The sequence below is a fragment of the Mastigoproctus giganteus genome, chromosome 3 (genome assembly GCF_048544385.1).
Source record: "Mastigoproctus giganteus isolate SK-2022 chromosome 3, ASM4854438v1, whole genome shotgun sequence".
Taxonomy (NCBI): domain Eukaryota; kingdom Metazoa; phylum Arthropoda; class Arachnida; order Uropygi; family Thelyphonidae; genus Mastigoproctus; species Mastigoproctus giganteus.
The window spans coordinates 172,967,056-172,992,918 of record NC_143577.1 but is presented as its reverse complement, the minus strand read 5'-3'; the positions used below and the strand labels follow the sequence as shown (position 1 = coordinate 172,992,918).

Below are 25,863 nucleotides of genomic sequence, written 5' to 3'. Positions count from 1 at the left end.
AATTTTGAAGAACCGATTCAAATCAATAAAAAAATGCACTATACTTTCATTGTTTATTAGAATCACATTTTCAGTTATAAGAATCAATTTTGAATGCCTGTGATATTTTTCTAAAGCAAATTTCTAGGTCACATTTATAGAGGTTACAACCATAAAACAATTTGCAATTTCCAGTTCATTGGGCTTTTCTGTTAATGCAATCCTGTTAGTGCAATAAAGGGGTAGTAAACTTATCTTATTGCATTTGCAATAATACCGATAGCTGAAATTGTGTTTTCACGTTATGGTAAAATGTGTTTCCCCTTCACTGGGCGCCTCTGTAGCCAGGTGGGCAGGAGCAGCAGTGCATAGCACACGCTTCTTGATTGGACCGGGGCTTGAGCCCGTGAACACCAAATACAGAGGATGTGGAGAGGATCAGGGAATGACCACCTCTTATCCCCTGAGCAATATGGCCTTAGTTGCTAATGCTCCTAAAAAAAAAAACCAAACTAAACCCCTTCACCGAAATCTACTCTTCATTTCTATATCTAAACTTCGTCTCACTTGCATGTGTTGTGTTCCGTGTGCATTGTTATTGATTGACACTTATCTTTTTTACTGTGTTTTAAATTTCACTACCCAAAAAAAAAAAAAAAAAAAGTCAGTGAACAGAAAGTGAATTGGAATGTAAAAGATGAGTTACAAATTACAGAAACATACAATAAATTAAGGCAATATGTCTCAAAGAGAAGCAGCAGTAAAATTAGAAGTGCCTCAGTCATCATTATCAAAATCATGTCATACATTAAATACTAATGTGAAACCAGAAAAAGGAAGCGTGAAGGGAAATGCCAAACAGTAGATGAAGCTTTGTTAGTTTGGTTCAAACAGGCCAACTCATTTAACACAACAATCAGTCGTAGCATTTTTATTCAAAAATCTAATGATTTTGCTGAAAAATTACATGAAGAGTTAAGGCAACGAACGGAGGGCTGACAAGATGAAGAGGCATCATATTGTTTACAAAAAACTTCACTGAGAAAACAAAGATTCTGATGGTTCTGCAGCTGACACCCAGTTGAAAACCTCTTGGCAAACTGTTAAGCACTTATAGTCCTGAATACATTTTTAATAAAGATGAAAAAAAGGGTTGTACTACAGGGCTACCCGAGACCACTGCATGATTTTTAAAAATTCCTCTGCATCTGCAGGAAAGACAGAGGACAAGATTAGTTTTTTTAACATGCACCATGCCAGGAACAATAAGGATGAAGCCATTAGTTATCAGCAAAAGTAAATTGCCTAGATGTTTTAAAGGAGTAAAACAGCTGCCTGTTGAATATGACAACACTTGGGTGACAGCTTTATTTGAAGATAATCTTCGTAAATGGGATTTGCAATTGGATAAGAAAAACAAAAAAATTGCATTGGTTTTGGACAACTGCCCAGCTCATCCAAAAGTTGACTTTCAAAAACATTGAAATAGTTTGTCTAACTTCAAATACCACATCACTGAGTCAACCTCTCAACCAGAGAATAATAAAAACCTTTATAAGACCTTTTATAGATACAAGGTGAAGAATCATCCAGTCTATAGATGGTTTGAGAACATCACCCAACATCACAAAGCAGATAACTGTTCTAGATGCACTTCATGACAATGAATGCCTGGAATGAAGTTTCCAAAACCTGCATTAGCAACTGTTTCAAAACATGTGGATTAATTATTCATGATAGCCAACTAAGTCACGATACTAACGTGTTGAAACCCTGAAGACAGATGAACAGGAGTTTAATGACTGGGTGGACCTAGATGATCTACAAGTTACTACAGCTTTAAGAGATAAAGAACTTGCCCAGTCTGTTACTGATAATTTCTCTGAGGAGGAGGAGGAACATGAAGATGAACCTAAACAAATTCCAGTTACAAAACAGGAAACTCGTCAAGCTATAGCCATCCTGAGGAGAGTGTTGGAAGAAACTGGTGCAAGTGATCGCAAATATACTGTTATACAATATTGTAGTGACTTTGTATAAATAGACTTTGTAGTGATAATTTAAAGCAATCTAAAATAAGTTTATTTTAGATTTTTATAAGTTTATTGAAATTATCTAAAATCTAAGATAATTTAAAGCAATCTAAAATATTTTTATTTTGCTAACCTGTGGATAATATTCTTCCAATTTTCACATATCATTTAACTGCTAATAATTTTTTGGGAATGAAGTGTAAATTTGTGCTTTGTATCTTTATTTTTATAGCCTCCAGATAATATTTGTCAATTTTTGCTTATTAGAATCAAAATTCAATTTGCAAACATGATCACTATAACCGGCGCTTACTGCACTTTTCATTTTAATCAAAAATTAAAAGTATATAGAAGTAAGGGTGTAGATCTGAAGTAATTAATTCTTTGCCGCTCTTTTAAACATATCTTTAATTTCTGTCTATAAACTGGACTTTTCCTTCAGTGGGGGGGGGGGATCTTGAATATGCATGATATTTGTAGAAAACTTTTTTTTTGCAGTCAGCAGGTTTAAAATGCCCAAATTTATGCAACAATCAATTCTCAGATTTTGCCTTCATAATGAGGTGCTTTCTGCAAGGCACTTAATTGTCAAAAGTGCAATCATTTATTTAAAAGGATTGCACTACTTTAAAATGGCATCCCAAAAGGTTAATATACCATTTAAATGACAGGATAACCTCCCTTTTGAACTTAAATACACATGATTAACAAATAAGTGCAGCATTTGCTCTTTTTGTTCCCTGAAGATGAAAATTGAAAGTTTATATAATACCAAAGTAATTTGAAGTCAGTTTCTGCTGTGAACATTCAGATATCTGCAATAACTAGATAGTTAAAATACTGCCAGCAACAAAAACACATGATCAAGGTAGTTTTAACTTTATCATTTCACAACATGGGTGAAATAACACTGGCTATTTTATATGTAAATCCTTTATTTCAGTCTCTTATTTCTCTCAGCAAATTACTATTAGTAATGGCAAAATAACATAAGGAAGCAGGATTACATCAAAAGGGAGGAAAAAAGCAACAACTTCATTTGCTCATCCCTTATAATTTGTCAAATCCTTTGTATAAATTTAAACTATCCACTTCAACACCAGATTAAGTTTACTCCAATAATCAATTACTCTTCGGCTGAAAACAATGGGCATACACTCTCCTACTATCTAACAGTTGTTTGCCAAAAGTTAAGTAATTGGACAGCGGCGAAGCCATGACACATTAAGCTTTCTTGGCATCAAGATCGTTCAAAATGCTTCTAACATCTTTTTGATGGAAGACCACAGTAATAATTGAATGGTGTACTGGGAAATGTATGATGTGCTTTACCAAGATCATCAGTACACGAGTTGGAAGAAAAATAGGATGCTAGCATGTCAGCTCTAACTCTGGCTGAAGTGGCAACAGAACCATTTGGTTTTGACAAAGGTAGGAACAGAGATGGGCAAAAGTTGCAGCCAGTAGCTTTGGTAAGAGACCAAGAATGCTCGACTACGATTTGTACAAGAAGCACATTTTCTACACTTAACCTGAAATCTAGTTTGGAATGATTAATAACTGCTTTACAATTGTTGCAAACTTTGGTGTAGACAGAAAATGAAGCTAGAGATTTGGATACAAGCCAATTATGATATGCAACATTCTTCTCTTAAACGGCCTTGGTACATTTATTGGAAAACCAAGGTTTAGATAAAGGAAGAGATTTTAAGGTGGCATGTGGAAAAAAGGATTTCATCCCTACAAGAATAATTTCACTGACACGACCTGAGCAAACATTGACAGTAGATTTGAAACAGTAATCCGACCAAAGAAAAGAAATCTCGCAGATCATCCCATTTTGCATTCTTGTAAGGCCAAACTGTTTAGAATGGCCACAAGGGAAAGGCTGCATGACAAGTTGTGATCTGAGGTGTTTAGAGAAGATCTGAGGTGCCATTCACCTTGAAAATGTACTTAAAAAGGGCTGTTTGTGAGAAAAAGATCAAGCACGTTGGCTGCATGGTTAGGATTGTCTGGTATTTTGGTAGGGAAATGAACAATCAATGTTCGCTGGAGTTGCAAACATCAAAATCACCAAGGAAAATTACCTCACTGTTAGGAAAGTTGGCTGGAGAAAATAAAGTTTCAAAGAGAGGAAGTCAAGAGTTCCAAAATGATTAGTGGAGCTGGGATAATGATAGAGGCTACAGATGAATTTGATAGAATGTGGTAGAGAGGTTTTAAGCCAGAGAAGATCAATAAGAGGAAATTCCAAATTACTAATTCTCTGAGAGGGAATATCAGAACAGACATATGCACAAGTACCAACCTTTGAAGCAAAAGGAATCATACACCGATTAATTCAGACAACTGAGATGAGCAGTGGTTGAATCACTCGACATCTGGAATTCTGTCAGAAAAAGTACACGGGGTTTGGCAGACTAAGTGGACCTCACTGAGACCATGTATATTTGTGAAATTAACTTAGAAGCATTTGGGAGGTTTAGATTTTTTTTTGCATAAGTATTTTTATTATTTTGACAATTCATGGTGTATTCAGAAGTAAGAAAATGTGGCAAGGACAGGCTGTATGAAGTAATGAAATTTTTGGATACTGTGTACCCAAGGTAATATACCCACCTCTTTGACATAGCCTCAACAATGCCCCACCCACATACACACTACTCTGACTCCCACCAGTCACTATCTGGTAAAGAAGGAGCAGCAAAATTATACACACTAGCTGTTCCAGAAACCTCCTACACAGTTACCAATAGATTCGGTCTGGTGGACTATCTAGCAGCCAGCCTGTAAACACCAATTTAGAGCTGTACCGTCAAAATGTAAGGAAGATTGGATTTAGACATGGTCCATCATAACCTCCTAAGACATCAATCATACTGCATGATGGAAGAGATGGGAGGGTTGTCAGAGCTTTGCCCTGGAAAAGGCAAAGTGGTGGTACTGTACCAGTTGACAAGAGTTATCTACCACTTAACGTTGCCTGGTTACACAGAGCGGCAGCATTCCTCCATGTGGTGTGGGTGCCACATCTCGACCCTGCTTACATTGGCTTGTACCTGGACTTGCACTAACAGTCCCACCATTGTGAAGATGCTAACAGAGGATCTGGCTATCACAGACCAACTGGACTGTGCTGAAATTAGTTCCATTTGACTTGAGTGTCACCCAAATATTAGTTCTATTGGTGTTTTGGACTTCCAAGTAGCAAACAGCTTGGCATACCTGAGAGAACGTCAGTGACAGCCTCGAGGATTACATGCAACACAGAGCATAATAACACTTTATGCCCCTGACTTGGTCCTTGCGTAAAATACTGATAACAAAATAGTTATTTTTCTCATTTCAATAAAGCACAAATCTACTCTGAAAGATGTGCACTTTCCCAAGCAAGCTTCCACTGCTGCCAGTAGTTATTCTGTTGAGAAACTGGCTCAACCTTTCTCCTGGTTAAAGATTACAATTTACACACACTATTTAGTCAAATAGTATAACATCATTATACTATTGACTCATTACTCAGTTTTCTTCTTTATAGTAATCTATATTATAGTTACCTCTACAATTAAATAAACTAACATTGCTCAAATTTACAGAAAACCCTAAAATTTGTCTCAAAAGAACTTTGTTAAATTTGAGTATTACATAAAAAACAATTTTTCAGAATCTTCTCTTCATTCCTATTTTTTAATCTTTGTAACTTATTACTCCGTTCTCACTTGCGATTTGTGTGTGCCATGTTCTTTGTTATTGATTGCTTATCTTTTTTAATGTTTTAACTAAAATTACCACAATGATTGATAATGTTACTTGGCCACAGTGACAATCATTAATATTTAATTAAAACTAGATATGTACGTACAGTGGATTCTGGTTAATCGGGACAGCTGTTTATTTGGGACAAATCTTAAAGAACAAAACCCAATCGAGAAAATAGCCAGGGTTTACTTTGCTTAATTGGGACAACATGTTTAATCGGGGCATGAGACTGCAGCACTTGATTACCCTACATGCGGATTTCTGGAGGTCACAACCATAAAACAATTAGCAGTCCCCTATTTATTGGGCTTTTCTGTTAAGAGCAATCTATTATAAACAGATGGTAAACTACCTTATTGAATTTGCGATAATACCGATAGCTGGAATTCTGTGGGTTTTCATGTTATGGTGAAATGTGGTTTCCCCTTCCATGAAATCTTCGATTACATAAAAAAACTTCAATAATAATAATAATAATATGGGTCCTCCAATAATAATTAATACCTCAATGTGAACACCTACTTTTATAACATCACCAACCAAGCACATTCCTCCAAGATGACAGTGTATCCAAACAACTCCAGTGTATCAAGACAAAACAATTTTTCAGAATCTTCTCTTCATTCCTATTTTTTAATCTTCGTAACTTGTTACTCCGTTCTCACTTGCGATTTGTGTGTGCCATGTTCTTTGTTATTGATTGCTTATCTTTTTTACTGTTTTAAATTTTAACCTCCACCTTAATTAATACAGTACGTATTAATTAAGCTATGCACGCAAGTGTAAATTTATTTTTATTTTGCTAACCTGTGGAAGATATTCTTCTGATTTTCACGTATCTATTTTTTTAATTGGTAAGGTAATAAAGTGTAAATTTGTGCTCTATATATCTTTACTTTTATAGCATGTGGATAATATTCCTCCTATTCTTGCTAATTAGAATTGCTGTTTAATAGAACTAAAATTCAATTCACAAACGTGATCACGACTGGCACTTACTACACATCATATAGTGAACAGTACTTTACTATAGCAAGTCCATCATAACGTGATTTGATCGTACAGAAAATCAATCATGAAGCGGGGGTCCATTGTATTTTTAACTACTATTTACGTGAAACTTCGCATAATTGAGGCAGCAGCTTAATTGGGCCAAAATGCATTAGTTCCAACGTGTCCCAAATAACCGGAATCGACTGTATAACCAAAATAACTGAGTGGGCTGACAAACCAAAAAAAAAAAATCTTTAAAATTGTTTAAAGGAATACTTACTTTTATCTTATAACAAAGCATTTTTGATAATACTGCTTGTTTCCCCCTTAAGGAAATCTAAAAAGATTTTAATATAACCATTACTAGATTCTTGAATAAAACCTAAAAATTAATGGTATGAAACATTTGTAAAATGCTATTTTAAGTTATTAGTATAACCTTTAAAAGGAATTGGAATACAGCAATTATTTAAATATTAAGCAACACTTACAATCGAAGAATAATCAATTTTTCTTAGTTTTTATTAAGGAAGATTTATTCACTTTCTGTGGAAATTACCATGTTCAAGGGAGTTTGTTTTTTTTTAACAGAAAATTATGTCAAACTTATAATTTGCATAAATTGACTGTGCAAATTTCAGGCTTTGACTTTACTCAAAGAAACTAGGAGACAGTCTCGTGGGTTTTCCTTTCCTATTTTTGGTGTATACTTAAAATAATAATTCATATCTCCCAATGATTTCTTTCAAACAATCATCCTGTTTAAAATAATTAAAAAGAATGACAGCAAGATTACAAATGTAATCTTTGTTTATGAAGGCAAATCTCAAACAAGTTTACTGCAACATTAATTCAAGCATTTGTTTTCTCAAAATAGAACTTGAGTACCATTATGAAACTATTTGTTTCTATTCAGAAACAGTATCTAAACAATAAGAAAAGATACTATATTTATCCACAATTGAGGCTCTATTATTGAGCTATTATTCTGCCACAGATTCAGCTATCCTAAGAATTAACTTTCACTGTTATGATAAAATTGTATGTATGTTAGAGATACAATTCCAAGTTCGCTGTACTCAATAACAGGATACACCTTTAGAAAAGGCACAAATATATTTGCCAAGATACACAATTTTGGATTCCTCTTTTCATTAAGTATTTCACACTAAAGGCTTCCTTAAAAAAGTTCTTGCAATTTGTGCTTAATTATTTGCGATATAGCTGATTCCCTAATATGCTTTGGAAAGAGCTTAGATTTTTTTTTTTTTTGCAGATCTTTATTCTTAGTACCATAGAAAAGTAAATTCATTAATGCAGATTCAAACATATCATGAACATCGGCAACCATTTTATAACAATACTGCTATAAAATGGACATACCTTGTTGGGTATGTCCAAATATTCTAAACATCCCAAAATTGACCATTATTATATTGCCGACTGGGCTAGCCAGGTGGGCAAAGTGCCTGCCTGGCAACCCAAAGGTTGCGGGTTCGAATCCTGCCTCTGACTTGGATCAAAGTACTGCAAAAACCTTAGGAAGTGCATTATGGCCACAGAAGCCGATGCGCCAACAACTACCAAAAAAAAAAAAAAAAAAATTGACCATTAATATTCTCTACAAACTTAATTCATTACATATACACACACTAAATTTTAGCCTTCTAAATCTCTGCAGATATACAGAACCATTAACTTCACTTTTGTAAATTCTTTTCTTGCCTCTCAAACACAGCACTCCACGTTATTCTTGGTACAAAGCACTCATGATCTAATTGTTGTTGAGAAAACTAAATAAGTCATACTCAGAGTATGACTTATCATTAGTGTTGCTAATGCAGCACCAAGTTGGTGCTGCATTAGCAACACCCCCTTGTATAGGAATGGCCTAATCTGACACTGGTGAAGGCTGAAAGTTGGGACTGGCTAATATAACATTTTATTTAGCATGTGACAATCAATTTGAATGTTGCGATGAAGCATGCAGCATCAAGATCTTTTAGACTTGAAATGTGAAACAGCCAAGACATACAAATGCCAGTATCTTAGCAGTCAAACAACCAACCAAAGATCACACATGGGACAAGCCATATGTTGTTGACATCACGATGAGCATTGTCTCCTCTCATAACACAGAGGCACAGCAGTGACCCAGCTAACCACCCAGTACAACGTAGGAACATGTGCATGAACTATGTGCCAGACATTAGCTTGTAGAGGCTATGGCAATGGCCATCATGGGTATCCATGACCACTGCAAGACAAACTGTATTGCATGGGCAAGTCAGCATCAACAGTGGACCACTGACATGTGGAAATCTGTTGCCCAGAGTAATGAATCTTATTTCCAACTCTGTCATGCTGATGGACATATGTACATTGAGGATGTAACACAAGGTCATGGATCCTCAGCAGCTGGAGGCAGTGGTGTTATGGTTTGAGGACTGTTGTCATGGAATATGGGTCCTCCTGGGTCCTCCAATAATAATTAATACCTCAATGTGAACACCTACTTTTATATCATCACCAACCAAGCACATTCCTCCAAGATGACAGTGTATCCAAACAACTCCAGTGTATCAAGACAATGCACCATGCCAAAAGATGTGGCAGGTTGCCAACTAGTTTCAGAAACATGACAATGAATTCTCTATCCCCATATGGCCACCTAACTCCAATCTCAACTCAATTCAGTATTTTTGGGGCCTACTAGAAAAGGACATTTGATGCTATGGCCAGGCATTACTAGACACTGTACAATGCATGGTAGCATCACCACAGACCATCCTGTAACACCTTGTGGAATCCATCAAATAAGTACTGGCTATATTAGAGGCAAAATGTGCCCCCCCCCCCAACAACATATAAGGTAGGCATTACACTAATGGAAATCCAACCCAGTGTGTGCAAGTGCAAGTTCTGTCATACAATTATACTGTAGTTTTAGATTTCCTTTTAAGACTGAATTAATAATTACTAAACTGAACATCTTTCTACAGAACCACGTAGCCAATGGCACCATACAGATCAGATCAGAGAGTGACTAAGATTGTTCAGGCATATATTCCTGATCTCTGTCAAACTACAAATTTGCCCCCATATACAACTTCATTATTCCCTTTAATGCAGGGTTTTTTTTTTTTTTTTAAACTTTTCAAAATATTCCCTCTTAACCCTTATGACATGCACAATAGCCTAAGATCCCAAGGCTATCCTTCAGGAGGAAAAAAGTATCAGAAGGATATTCAAAACAGTGGGCAACATTTATTTTACCATAAAAAACTATTGCTTCTCCACTTCTTCCACTTACTGGTCCACTTCTTAACCATTAATCTTTATGGTCAGATCAGTTTATTAGAACTTTGGCACACCTACTTATGAGTTAAAACAATGATGTTTGGATAAGTCTTGTAAGCAAATACAGTGGACCCACTTAATAATATTAATCCATTCCAGAGACATCATCGTATGATGAAAATATTACAATGTGAACCCAATAAAACTTCTTTGGTAATTCGTTCCAAGACTTTGGAAGTTGAAATTTTCACTATATAACTAAATTATTCATCACTCTAAAAGGTGATTTTTATAATGACAAATTGTACATACATATTGATTAAAGCACAATACAAAAAAAAAAAAAAAAACCACTTCAATTAAAGAATGGAAAGACAAAACATGTGGCCAACACATTTACAAATGCTGCTATTGGCTGAGAGGAAGGACCACTTGATCCAGTCGGAGAGAATTGCAAGCCCATCGTAAAGTGAAATAAGTAGGCACCAATTAACACGATCACTTGTTTAGTAGAACTGGCTACTTTATAGAAAATCTCAAAAAACCAACTCAAATCATTAAAATGCACTACACTTTCATCATTATCATATGTTCAGTTATAAGAATCAGTTTTGAAAGACTTTGTGGTATTTTTCTAAAGCACATTTCTGAAGGTACTACCATAAAACAAAAGCAAATTTCCAATTTACTGAACTTAGTGCAATTTCCTTTAGTTTACTAACGTAAGTGCTAAATTGGTTAGTAAACTAAGTGTAATTAGTTTACTAACCAATCTATTATAAATGGTTAGTAAACTATCTTATTGCATTTGTGATAATACCAATAGCTGGAATTCTGTGGGGTTTTACATTATTAGGGTGAAATGTTTCCCCTTCCATGAAATCTTCAATCATAAAAAAACAAAAATAAATTTTCAGAATCTTCTCTTCACTCCTACTTTTTAAGCTTGTTACTCTATCTCACTTGAGTATATCATGTTAGTTGCAATTTGTGCAGGCTGTGCTTTGTTATTGATTGCTTATTTTTTTAAAAAAGAACTTAAATTTTACAACCCTCCCCCAAAAAAAAGAGTCAGTGATTAATTAATTACAGTATTAATTAAGCTATGTACTTAAGCATATATTTACTTTTATTTTGCTAAGAATATAAAATATTCTTCCAATTTTCACTTATTTAATTTTGTTAATTGATAAGGTAATAAAAGTGTAAATTTGTGCTTTATATCTTTACTTTTATAGCCTGTAGATAATATTCCTATTTCCACTTATTAGAACAGCCGTTTAGTAGAATTAAAATTCAATTCACAAACGTGATCACGATGACTGGCACTTACTACATATCGTACAGTGAACGGTATTTTATTATGGAGAGTCCTCATCATAAAGTGATCTGATCAGATAGGGAACCAATCATAAAGCGGAGGTCCGCTGTATTCTGGCCACAAATCACCTTTAGTTTATTCTATTCCAAATGCAGGCATAAATATTTTCCATGTAAGTGTTCTAAAGTAGTTTTACCCCTAAAAGGGCAGCCTCTTTTCATCCACAGAAAGATTATCTGTACAAATTAAACCATCCTTCAGGATATTTACTTGATTTCAGAGTTCTGAATCAGCATTATTCAATTTTGCATCTAGGAATTTCCCCAATGTATTGAAATTAATTTCATACCAATGCCTTACTTATTGAAATTAATTTCAATACCAATGTATTTAAATTAATATCATACCAATTAATTTCATTCAATGGAAAATAACTGAGAAGTCAACCTATTAATGTAATGCAGATAAACTATAAAGTTGTACAATGATATATTTTGTCTTCCAGCTTCTTTTCAATTAGTCGATCTTTGCTTACCAAAGAAAAAGTTCTATCACAACCCACTTCCTGTTGATCTGAAGCACCTGAATCCCTCTTCTTTCTCTGTACTTTCTCGGTGGCAGCAACATTAACCACCATGCAACACTGACAGTAAGCACTGGTTGGACTGCAGTGATATCCTGGGGAAATATAGTTATCAACAACCTTTCATTTCACTAACAGCAAAAATAACATGAAATTATTAACAAAAAAAAAAAAAAAAAAGCACAAATGCTTACTGCCTTAATGCCAATTAAATTTTTTTTCCTTAACTTAACCATCTTAGTCTCTTGCTGTTACTCAACTTACTGGGAAATCAGGGAAGGATGCATACTGTATTGATATACTTATTCAAAAAACTAGTTCCATATATTTTTTTTTTATTAGGCTAAATAATTAGACTTATGAAGCCCTAGAGTTAGTACAGTAAATCCTAGATTTTATGGACCTCGATTTAGCTGATTAATAATAAATAAAAAAAAAAAAAAAAAACACCAAAGTGCATTCCAAGCTTGCTAAATTAAATAATGCAAACTAAGAACTCTAAGTCATGGGCAAGCCTATAAGTCCGATTATGGATAAGCTTGCTATCTGTGCTATTTCTTTATTATAACTTCTGCATGTCACCATGGCTCTAAGATAACTGGTGACAAAAAGTAGATCTGATCAGTGCTGAAATTAAAGCTGTAGAGAAGTTACACTTTGGTGTGCCTCTTGCATGTGAAAAATAAAGCATAAAAAAGTATTTAAAAAGGAAGTCAAGCTTAAATAACTCTACAGTCTATTCTAGTATTCTTTATGCTCTCAGCAGAATAAACTTACATAACATATTCAAAAGGTGGTATCTTCCATTCATTAAACACTATGGGCAGTCTAAAAGCAAGTAATACTTGAATTGCAAATTCAAAGCATTAATGTAATGGCCTTTATACTCACAGCACAGGAGGGACTTTACTTTCAAAAAGTTGAATTTGCACTGCACTACTTTCAAATAATAGAATTAACATGAATCCACAGTTAACATGGATTCATTATATTCAAGTGGAACCAACACAGGTGCAGCACCACCACAAGATTAAGGAGTTTTCATTGATGGGCATTTTAACAGTTGGCAATAGAAACATGAAAGTAGAAACCAATATATTAGCCTCAAAGATGAACAAGGGGCATTCACAAAAAGTTAATATTCTAACCTACTAGCAAATGATTACCCAGTATTTTTTTTAACAAGTAGTATATATCACTTTACCAAACCTGTTTAATAGAACCCTTTTTTTTTTTTTTTTTTTTTTTGCAGGTGCTTTTTGTACCAACATCACAAAATCACTTACAAAAAAAAAAAAAAAAAATTTGTTATCCAATAGTGAAGATCTGGATATGTAACTTGCTTTTTGTAAATTGTATTAGCAAGATAAAGTGTATTGTATACTGAATTTTGTTTAATATTTATAACCATATGTACATGTTTTATCTTTAAAATATTTTAAAAACAAGATTTTAAATGTTTAGTATCTCTCTCATTTGCTATTGATTTTTAAGTTCAGATTTTAGGCCCTGCATATAAGTTAATCCACAATTTTAAGGATCATATATCAAACTTTCAGTCCCTACTCACATGCCAACCAATATGGTACCTGGAAAGAGGCACCACTGTCACTGGTGCATACTATGGCAACCTCATAAGGTAACTTTATGAAGACATCAAGAACATGGAAAACTGCCAAAAGGTGTCTTCCTTTTTCACAGCAATACACTCAGTCACACCTCCCAGATTATAATGACTGCCATACAGACTTCAGGATTTCAATTGTTTCAGACCCCCCCCCCCCCATTTTTCCCCCAGATATTGTCCCTAGTGACTTATTTGTTCCTCAAGCTGAAGGACAACATCTGTGGGAAGAAATATGCATCAATTCAGTGGTTGCAGCTGTATGTGTGTGGTTGGAGGACCAAGGTAATTCTTTTTTTTTTTTCCAATGGGATCAAGACCATCAGTGGGAAAAGTGAATTGCAATGGCCAAAGAACATCAAAAAATAAAACTAGAATCATAATGGTATGGCTTTCCTGTTAGTAATTGCTCCCAATATAACAATCCTTGGTCATAGAAGATTCTCGTTAGAGAAATCTGCAGCTGTTTTGTTCTTCTCTAGTTGTTCCATATTTGCCCTCTGTTTATCCCAGACATTCACATCCTTCCTCTCCTTTTACTACTGAGGTAAAGGACAATTAGACCTGCAGTTTCTTTTAGCTTACATGTACGCCAAGGTTTTTAGTTTATTGGTGCCAGCACTTGTTTGAGTTTTCTTTCAGTACTTCTTGAGTATTAATTGGCACTCTTTAGGTCACTTTGAGAGTGGAGGACATGAGCACTACTACAAGGGCTTTGAAGATTAGTGGCAACACTTTTTAAATAAACAAAATTTATCCTCTATTGCCAAGTCGCAGTCCTTCCATAAAATATTCTTCCTCATTACAGACATGTTGCCACCTCTTGAAGATGCCTGATACCACTGGCAGCATCCCCTTCTGTATATTGGTAATCACCCAACCTACAGCTATTCTGTGCATTTGCAACTTTGATTTTTGATAAAAAAAATTTGCTCCAACTTAGTGAATATTGCTAAAACAGTATCATGTGACATTACTTCATACAAGTATGAAAACAATTAATGGTTATCATACAAATATGAAAACAAAATTAATAGTTGTCTCACATACACAAAATATCATGTAAATTCTACAGAGCCCTGCAACAATGTTACCACAAATTATTAAACAATGCCCATTCTCCTATCACCTCTTTCCCTTTTATTTTGCATCACCCACACAAAATACAACTGTAGCTTAGGTTCCAATTTTGTCTAGTGTTGTGAAATTATCAGCAGAATGATTTGTCCTTCAGTGCCTAAAGAGCATTTTCACCAGTTTTAATAGGTTAGCTTTCCTTGGGAGTAATAAATTTATTCTTACCTTTACTCAAGCTCAGCTTTTTTTTAAGCTGAGTTTAGTTTAATTCCACAATCAAGAAAGCTGATTAACTGTACCTACCTCATTCTGTCTGGTAACATTTTAATTGTATTCAAATGATTTTGTAGTGATCAATTTTTTTTAAGTACACTTAGTTAACTAAACAGTATAGGAGTGGATTTAGAAAATTCAAAGGAGACTTCATTTTTCTGAATGATTTTAAAGCTTACTTATATTAAGTTTCAGAAAACTTAATGAGTGCATCCACCAGTCAGTTGGGCGATAGCATCTATGATCACAAATTTTGTCCATGAGATCTACAGCTTTTAGATCCTTGTGAAAGCTAACACAGCAAGCTGTACTCAAGCTTCTAAATTAAAGAATAGGAATAAATGTATCTAACTCTCATACATAATTATTTGCAGCAACCCTGTTCAGGCTTTGGGTATACTTTCTGAAATTCAACAACTCATTTCAAGTGAACATTTTAATTATTTGTTTTCAATCCTGATTGCTAAATTCATTGTAAATAATATAAATCAAATGCTCATTAGAACAATTCCACCTAAATGAAACAGCTTGTTAGTACAAGTTTTTTGTAAAGTAATTTTAATAGAAATATATTGAAACATAATTCTTAATTTTCTTAAATTGTTTTCTGGCAATTTATCATAGAAGATGAACAGATAAATGATGTATGGAAATATTTCAAGAGAAATTATGATAAAGTAATGCACCTCTGTATATAAAAAAAAATAAAATAAATACTAGGATGTAAAGCATCACAACATTACATGTGATTACATTAGGCACTTGGTGTTCCTCATATGAAACAAAGCCAGAAAGAAGACTGTTCCTTACACTTCCAAAATTGTTAAAACCATTGATATATTTTTTTTTTTTTTTTATGATTAACAATAATAGCCCTACACTTGAAAAATTGTTTCAGAGCTAGCTACTGACTGAATTCCATCTACCATTTGCAGAAGTGAATTTATTCAGAACAGCTTAAGATCAAGGGTGTACACTGCCAAAACAACCATCCAAAGTAATGAAATTGATATACAAATTTCATGAAATTAAAAAACAAGAAATAGTATCAGAAATCAGTAAAATGAAAGCAGAAAAGAAAAAAATTAGTCAACTCATAGATGAGTGAACTAGTTTTAAAAACTGCCAATACATGAATATGTTTTTACTCTTTAATACAATCTTTTATATATTATATATATATTATGGAGACAAAATTTGAGTTTAATGTGAATACAGGGTTCTTGTTCTACCAAAAAGACAAACAAACATCGATTAAAATCGAAAAACATTCGGGATTAGTTTTGAAGGAGCCACTGTCATGGTAAAATTTGGAAAACTGGCCCCAACTCACCAGGCATGCTATTCACTTGGTAGTTATGGAGGGTTTTTTTTTTTATTCAAAAAAAAAAAAAAAAAAAAACCATGAAGCAAGCAACAATTCAGATGTGATGCCTTGTAACAAGAACATGAATTAGTTTCAGAAAAACTAAAGTGGATATATCAATTTATGGATGCAAATATGTTCAGAATGGCACAGGAAATTCATAAAATTGTGATACTATTCAGAAAATCACCAGTACGAAAGACCATACCACAAAGTTATAAATTCTGTATAAAAAAATTGCAACTGCTACTGGATTGCAAAACCTGTTGGAATACAAAGGAAAATATGACTGAAAGATTTCTTAGAGTTAAATCACCTATTCAAAGATCTTTGCAGAATCTAAATATAACCTATTTGTGGATATCAAATTGCATAACTGAAGAAGGAATTGCATCTAACAATGCTCAATGTTTGAAAATCACCTTTTAACCATTAGTGAGTTGTGAATATTTTAACAATGGGCTCGCAGTTTTGCCGACATTGAGGTGATGTTCTTAAGAAGTGACATCATCTGCAGTGTCTGCCAGACACTTCCCACGCTCACACCACTAGTCTATGCTGGGCACTCATTAGTAATGTGATTAGAGCAAGTAACACATTTTTCGTGACCAGTACGAGAGTTAATTTTTAGAATTTTTGAAAAGTGTCACAATCATAGTTCCTGTAGTTATTACTACTGCAGTACGAATCAAAATACCTAAAAGAAATGCACAGGATATTTCACATAAATCCATCTACCGTGCCACTTTTTTTATTCATTTTTTTACAACTAGGGAAATATAATGGATACATTTTTTCATAAAATTTTAATATTGCAATATTACATAAAAACAAAATTATAGAAAATGTACAAAAAAAAATGTACAAAGACTTAAGTTACCAATTATGTAGGGGTAAAAATGATCGAAAATTTTTGATTTGGTGGAAATTTGACAAATAATGGACACTGCATTTCCCTATTAGTACATAAAATCCAGGGTTGGCTATTTTTATAGTGTTCTAGAATTTCTTAATGGTTTTTAAAGTAAGTTTACTATATTTATCTTGGCTTTTTTACTTACAATAAACATTAACTTTTTAGAAGCTGTTACAAGTCTACATAATTTGTTGATCAACAAAATTCACGTGAGATCTCAGCCCCCACATGAGCTTCCAAATGAAGTTGTGCCCAACCCTCAATACCTTTTCTAAATTAACTAATTCTGGAAAATTATATGCACACATAAAAATATTGTGCTTAAAATCATGAATTTAAAATTAGCAGCACAGCAGAATCTGGCTCCAATTATTGAAATGCATGGGTTTCTCAAGTGAAATTTGATTACAGTCAATCAAATGCAAGTGAGATAATATTCAAGACTCCCTAAATAAAAAGATGAAAATATCCTTGTGCTGCAGAGGTATCTTATTTTCAAAAATAAAAAATAATAATAATTAATGTTTAATATAAAATTCATTTTTTTTACAGCTGTTCCTACAATCGAAAGTTTTTAAAGTTATAAATGCTCTCGCTCTCTCTCTTCCATTTGCCCTCCTGGTAATATGTAAAACCTGTCATACCTGTTAAGAGGACGAAATAAGATATTTACCAATGTCTACTGTGTAAGCCAGTTAAAACAAAAAGCCATATGCAGGTGGGAAAATAAGATGTACTAAAAGATTTTGTAAACTTTCCAGCTGATGAGAATATTCAAACTAGAAGTCTATATTCCTTTAATACATAAATTTATACCCACAGAACATACAACTTACCAAATTCTTTCCTTATGTAGAATTAATCTCCGGCCCAACCCAATAGTATAAAAAAAAAAAAAAAGAGGGAAGTAAAGGGAAATAAGTCCCCTTATGTCATTGAAAATAATTCTTCATCCCTCAAGTTTAAACAATAAAATTCAGTTAAATGTTTATTTAAAGAAATGGAATGCTGCTTTTACAAATACTCTTCTGATGACAGAATGCTTACCACTTTGTTATGATAAAGTACACCAAAGCTTGGGTAGGGATTGATCGAAGTGCTAACAGTAGGTTCCAGTTCATGCTGGTTTCATTCTAATGTATAAAAAGCAATTACAAATCTTAGTGTTAAGTCTGCATCCAAAAATGTTCTTAAACAATTAAGACATAGTATGGTATTTTGAGAAAGATGACACCAATTGCACAAAAATAAGATTACTTTATTTCATCAACCAAAGTACATATACAAGTGATTTAACTCAAAAATTAAAACAAAATAATCATTAAGAAATCATAAAAGAATAATGAATATTAAGTTTTTGTACCTGTATCAGCTACAAGTTTGAGATGCTTTAATTTTCAAATTATTCAGCCATTCTCACTAACTAGATAAAAGAAATTCACCATTTCAATAAAAAACAACACAGAAAACATTTTATTTTTAGATATTATTTCAACGTAATATTAAGTTAAAACAATGTAGTAAAAAGTACTCATCTTAACAAACAATGCATTTGAAATTGAGTATTTTACAAATCTTATTTGGAAGAAGAAAAAAAAAAATTTACATATTAACACTTAAATTTCACATTTAAATAGTAAATGTATGTCAGCTGAACTGTTCATTTTGCTATGAAAAAAGTACAATTACTCAATGAGAATATAAAAATGGTATATATATTTTTAGGTTGGTTATGTTACAAACTCAATATCCAGAAGAACCTTACTGACCTTATGCGTTATCAATTTTTAATAAGCAACATGTAGACAAGATGGCAATTAATAACATTAGCTAAGAACATTGGCCTTCATATTACAATTCACTCACCCTATAAATCCAGCTAATTACTATCAACTTATGTAAAACAAATTCATTTTGGGCATGAATATCAACCTGAAATATGACACACCTAGACAGAATGTTGCTAAATTTCCACGTGTGACATTTTCATACTCAGTTTTTTACAAGGATGTCCCCCGCACATTAACTGGGTAAAGCAAAATACAGTCAAACTTGGTTATAACGAGCACAGAAATAACGAGATCACAGCTTTAATAAGCAAAAAGCCCTAATGATTTTCATTTATGCATATTCCCATACATGTAGTATGCTCACTGTTATGAGCATACTACTTGGATATACAGTACAAATTTTCGTAACTATGCAAACATGTAAACATTCTTAATCAGGTAGTTGAAAAAACCTGATTCTTGGAATAGACAAAAATGAAAATGGCAACTTAGCTTTTGTGACACCTGCATCGGATTAGCCAGTTTATGACCTTGTCCTTTTGGGGATGGGGGGGCTATACAATAGCGCATTGGCATTCTGCTTGTCACATTACCCCATTTACAGATTGTCTAGGTATTCACTGAACCATAAATTTTGGGACTTTAAGTTTGTATGCAAATCACTTCACTGTCATTTTAAAGTAAAATCAGTTATAAACTAACCCTTTCTTTGGAAAGATGTCTACTAACAAAAGAAAGTGTCTCATGATTTGCAAAAAAAAGTCTATTATTCGCAAGTTAGAACGCGGTGCAAAAAAAAAAATGTTGAAGTGTGTAAAAAAAAAAAAAGTTGTCCTCTTCAACAGTATTGACATTGTGGAAGAATAAATGTTTACATATCGGCACTGGAAAAGAACATAATTGGAGGGGGGGGGGGATTTACAAAGTGCAAGTTTACAAACTTCAGTGAAGCATTGCTTTAATGGTTCACGACACAAAGTGCTGGATTTTCAAGAGACTGTCCGATCTTGGAGGCTCAAGCGGACAAATTTGCTAAACAATTTGGATGTGACAATTTTGTATGTAACAATTGGCTGGATCAATTTAAAAAGTGATATAACATCGTTTATGCAAAAATTAGTGGAGAATCTCTATCTGCATGTCCAATAATTGCCAATGAATGGATTTACTTTGGGCAGAAATCAGTAAAGATTTCAATGATGAAGACATCTACAACACTGATGAAACAGGACTTTATAATTTTACACCTGCCAATACATTTAAATTCAAATGGGGAAAATATGTTTGTGGGAGAAAAAAAAAAAAAAAAACTCATGATGATATATGCAAATATGACAGGAACTGATAAAAAAAATATATCAGAAAATCATTAAAACCTCAGTGTTTCAAAAAGTAAAGAAACTTCCTGTGGATTACACTGCAAACAAGTTTGGATGACTTCGGATATTTTTAGCAATACGTAAATATTGGAATAAAGAGCTATTCAAAAAGAAAATATTTTGTTAGTTGATCACTGTCCTACACATCCCCAGTTTCAAAATTTGTCCAACATTAAGCTAGTGTTTCTGCATCCCAATGCAACATTAATTTTACAACCAATAGACATAGGTTTGAAGAGACAAGAGTTTGAAAGGATTTTATAAAAGATTTAGTCTTACATCTGATCGGTCAAAAAGAACAGAAACTTAATGAGTACATATCAATATTGAATGCCATAAATTTATTGAATGTGTGGAACAACATTATACTTCGACAAACCATACTGAAAAATACTGAATTTCTTTGAGGAATTGAAATTAAATTCTAATGAAATTTCAATCGTAAATGAAGATGATAGAAACGAAAAAAATAACTTGCCATTATCCAAATGGTTGCTACGTAACATTGTAGGTTTTAATAATAACATCGCTGAATTTGTACGAGTCGATGACAACTTGTTAAGTAGTGGTCTTCCAACAGAGTCACATTGTAGATGCTATGCTCAACAAAGATGATAAAAGGATTGTGATGATATGATGAGAAGTGTAAGTGAATCAAAATCAGTGCAGACAATCTCCCAAGCTCAAGGTGCAACGGACAGTCAATTTTTTTGAAGGAACTGGGTCAAATAATGAGACTTAATGCATTGAGTGTTTTAAGGGGAAACTTGAGAAATATCGAAGCAAAATCTTTAAAACAAACATCAATTTAAAGATTCATAAATAAATGAAAAGTCTAATTGAATTTTTTTATTAATTAGTGTGTTTTTAATTACAGAGAAATAAATTGTTTACTATTAAGTGTATTGCATATCTATACAAGCATATTAATACAAATAATATGTAGGTATATACTATTTTTTTCCTCTAATATTTTTGTTTTTTGAATTTATTAAGTTATTGAGAATTTTAAAAAATAGAAGATAGGTTTAACTCACTGATATGAGTAATGGTTATAACAAGGAAATTGTTGATCCCCTGATGCTCATAACAAAGTTAGACTATTTTAAATCAGGTACAGTGGATTCTGGTTATTTGGGCCACCGGTAAATCGGGGCAGCCGTTTATTTGGGACAAAATGCTGTTTAATCGGGGCAGGAGACCGAAGCACTGGAGATTACCCTACGATTGTCTCCGACTGTACCATGTAGTTCAGTCTGATTTCTGGAGGTCACAACCATAAAACAATTAGCAGTCACCTGTTTATTGGGCTTTTCTGTTAGTGCAATCTATCATAAACGGATAGTAAACTCGATCTTACTGTAAGTAAACAATACAGCTCTTACTCTGATATTGTTAATCAAACTTTTTACTATGCATTATTAATGCTGTTAACTTTAAACACTGGCCCCCTCATAAATAATACTTGCACTTAAGCAATATAAATTGTTAACTATTTAAAATTGAATATTAGTCAGCCTTACCTTTCTGTTATCCTGATCTACCTGCCAGAACTATAAATATCCTTAATATAAAAATGTTTTTAATAGTAAAACCAACACTGTTTACTTACACTTGGCTGTAAAAGTATGCCTTTATTTGTGCTAGAGTAGTTGCTTACGAAAAGGTGCCGTCTCAGTAATGGTATCCACCGAGAATAAGTAACATTAGTCTTCTCCACTGGTGAAGTGTTACTTATTCAATGCAGTGCAATACCTCAGCCACACGTGAAAGTATTCACAATATGAGATACAATTAAAACAATGCATTGAAACTACCTTGGTAGTAGAAATGTGTGTGCATTACCCATGCATAAACAAAACCTTTTCATACTATTAGGCATTTAGCCAAGACATTTTTAGAATCAACCTGTTGTTGTAGGAGTGGGCAGTTTGAAATAATTCAAGGAAAAACTAAGCAAATTTTTGAAAGGCATGCACAGGTAATGTGGGAAGGGTGGGTTTTTTTTTTTTTTGCTGGATGCTTTATAAACTTGCTTTTTTGTATTCTTTGCCACTACTAAAACCAGTAATAATTTCTCCTGTTTTCAATGAAAAGTTTAAGCCCACCTTTCTCAGGAGACTGCTCATCTAAACCAAATGAAACTTTTGCATCAATAATCTCTCTCTCTCTCTCTCTCTCTCTCTCTCTCTCTCTCTCTCTCTCTCTCCCCCCCCCCCTCCTGACTGCCATTTTGAAAATTCCCTTTTATTCCTAATTCAGGCCAAAACAACCTCAGATACCTTTTTTTTTTTGCACCAATCCTAACAAAAAAAAATTCACTTGACAGGAATCATATTGAAGAAAAAAAGTTATTATGGAGTGGCATTAAAACAAGTAGCCAAGACACAACTGAATGACACAGGAATGTTTTTGAATATATCTTCCATACTATTATAAGTCAAGTTTTTATGGCCATAAAAGAATCACAAGTGATTTGTGGGAATGCCACAGGCAATTTGAAACTGAAATTGTCACTAGTGCTTCATTTCAAAATACCCCAGAAAACAGGTAAACCAAAGCAGTTTGAATAAACCTACTTTTGTTGAAAACAATTTTGCTTATCTGGGAAAATGCCCTTAGTCACCTTAACAGTCTTAACCTTGTGGGCATATTAGGTATACAGCAAACAAAAACTACTACCTAGCATTTCTGAATAAAACTTAGTATTTCTACAGTAAGAGCTCCCATGAACATCACTTTCTCACGAAGTATAGCTATAAAAGATTCTTTAACCCTGTAGTCATGACACCACTAATTGTTACAAACATTGTGGCACTACATCTGACAGGTCAAACCTTAATTTCTAGAAAAGTTCTATGGATTTCTTTTAATTCTGCTTGAAGATGCCAATATTTAATCTTTAATTAATGGACTGCAATACTTACTGTACACATTTTAGTTTTTAATAAAAAAAATTTAATAAAAAAAAAAGAAATGCTATTTTTACACCTTTTATTTTCAAAAAACATTTTGTTAAATTAAAAACCATTAATCATACAAAGTTTGAAATATGCACATTTCTTTTTACTTCAGCTTTTAAAAATTGAAAAAATATGAACGTCAGATGCCATTGTTCACTTCATTTTCAAATTTATTTTAAATTTGACATGCCATGAAGTGCACAAAATCTGAATATTTGCATGTCATTATTTCTCTAACCTAAATGTTTTGTCAGTTGTGTTTATCATTGAAAAATAACAAATACTTCAAATGGATCTTTCAAAAAGATAAGTTTAGAATAATTAGAAACAATTAATAATCATTAGATCATGTGAGAGGACACCTTTATAAATAAACTTGAACCAGAAAACAATTTTAAGCTTTGCAGCATCAGTTTCCCATACTAGCATTACTATGAGTGAATAGTACAATAAATATGGTGTATATGGTGCAATAACTCTGCAAAAACAAATTCAAAACCATACCAAGGAACAAAAAGCCACATCTACATACAGGAAGATACAGAAAATAAATTTTTAGCCAACAATTAAAATTAAACACTCAATTTAAGTCACTCTTCACATTTATGGTGACATAAATGTGAAGAGTGACTTAAATTGTGACTTAATGTGTTTTGTAATAAAAATTTAGATTTAAGACTGTATGAAAACTTCTATAGAGCTGTCAATCAAGAAGTGTTTGAGAAAAAAAATTAAACTACTTTAAGGCAAGACAGTTTTTAAGGATTTTTGTTTCACAAAGGTAAAAAAAAAATGACATTATTCAATTATCAGAATTAAGAAGTGCCTGTTTTCAATTTTCTTACTATTTATCCCAAAAACTTGATTGGCAAATTCAAATTCTAATTCAAATTCAGCTGCAAATTACACTTACAAAAGAGGGTAATGATCTCAATGATAGGCTAACATCCCTTACAAACTATGGATCAGAGTTAATACAACCTTCTAAGTTTATAACCACCTAAAAACATCACATCCTCTAAGTCACCAAATAACTCATATGAAATGATTATTCCTCTAATACTAATAAGATGCATACATACTGCAAGTTATGGTAACACCTCCAAGGCTTTGGAAAGCCATGGGAGTCGCAGAAACATGCTGGACTGAGGTTAAGACATTTGATATAGTAAAGCGTTAACTACTTGTGAAAAGATAGTGAAACATGACAAACCACAAGGTGGATAGTAACCAAGAGGAACAAACCATAGAGGTTCAGGCCCAAGTTGTGAAAGTAGGAAAAACTGAACTACTTTGGTCAAGAATTACCTGGCATGGCTCAATAATTCAAACAAAATAACACTGAGGATAACAAATAAAAGTAAAGCTACAACTCCTAGTGATTCATTTTAGTTTAAAAAAAAACTGTATAGGATGACATGCCAAGATCCCAACAGTCCACTGTTTTGGGAGTGGTCTTAAATGCAAGCCTTTGCTGCTTGGTATACACAGTATATGTGGACAGCAGCATAAAGATCTTCCTCTGGAACCTAATCACAAGTCATAATACAACTATGAGAAACATTCTGAAAAATAGTCACTTTGTATGCAAGGTGAACATGACACTGAATTCAAATGCCAAACAATAAGATCAATGCTGCTTCATATTTTTTTCCAGCAACTATTACACATTTATGGTAGTCAAAAATCCATTAAAAACATGCAAGTGATGCAGTTGGATCAGTTTGAAATACTCAAATCTACTATGAGGGGAAAAATCTTAATGTGATTAGTAAAATTGATTCCAACAGTAGCTAGTGGACTGGTGAAAATAAAACTGAACAGATGCATGACTGCACATAGTTGTTTCATTATTAATAAATAATAGTTTATAACTTGGACTTTTCCAAGTTTTCATTGGTAAGTCATGTAAAATTAAATTTAACAAATAAACTTATCTTCAACTGTGCTTTTATCACATAACACACCAGAACTCATATTCATCAAGACTAAATACTCTAAATAAAAGCACTTCACTTGTTTATAATATTTATTACTGACAGTAACATTAAATTATTTAGCAAGAGCTTAATCATTGCAGTAAGTCAAATATCATATTAGCAAGACTTAATGGACTACTGTATTTCTTTTCTTACATCTCCTCAGGTTTTTTTTTGTTTTTTTTGTTAGTTGTTGGCACATCGGCTTCTGTGGCCATAATGCACCTCCCAAGGTTTTTGGGGTATTCTGATCCAAACCCGAGGCGGAATTCGAACCCGCAACCTTTGGGTTGCCAGGCAGGCACTTTACCCACCCAGCTAGCCTGGTCGGCTCTCATAGTATGTTGTTGTCATATGTTGACCTAGAAGGAAGTTACCACCACTGCTTTAAACCATAGTTAAAAGCAGTGGTGGTAACTTTCATAATAACTTCATTACATAATTCCAAATTACATAATAACTTTATTGTGTAATTTGGAATTTTGAGTTATGACTGCCACCCCATGTTGCTGGTATTGTAGAAAG

General features: G+C 33.3%; 1 long non-coding RNA gene across 1 annotated transcript in view; it reads right to left on the bottom strand.

Moving 5' to 3' along the window:
* Positions 1 to 25,863, bottom strand: part of LOC150088413 (uncharacterized) — a 71,958-nt gene that overhangs the window by 21,163 nt on the left and 24,932 nt on the right. The window contains exons 3-4 of the long non-coding RNA XR_016546736.1: positions 18,591 to 18,650; positions 18,275 to 18,360 (exon numbers count right to left, since the gene is read on the bottom strand). This is a non-coding gene — a long non-coding RNA (uncharacterized LOC150088413). The remainder of the gene's footprint in view (positions 1 to 18,274; positions 18,361 to 18,590; positions 18,651 to 25,863) is intronic.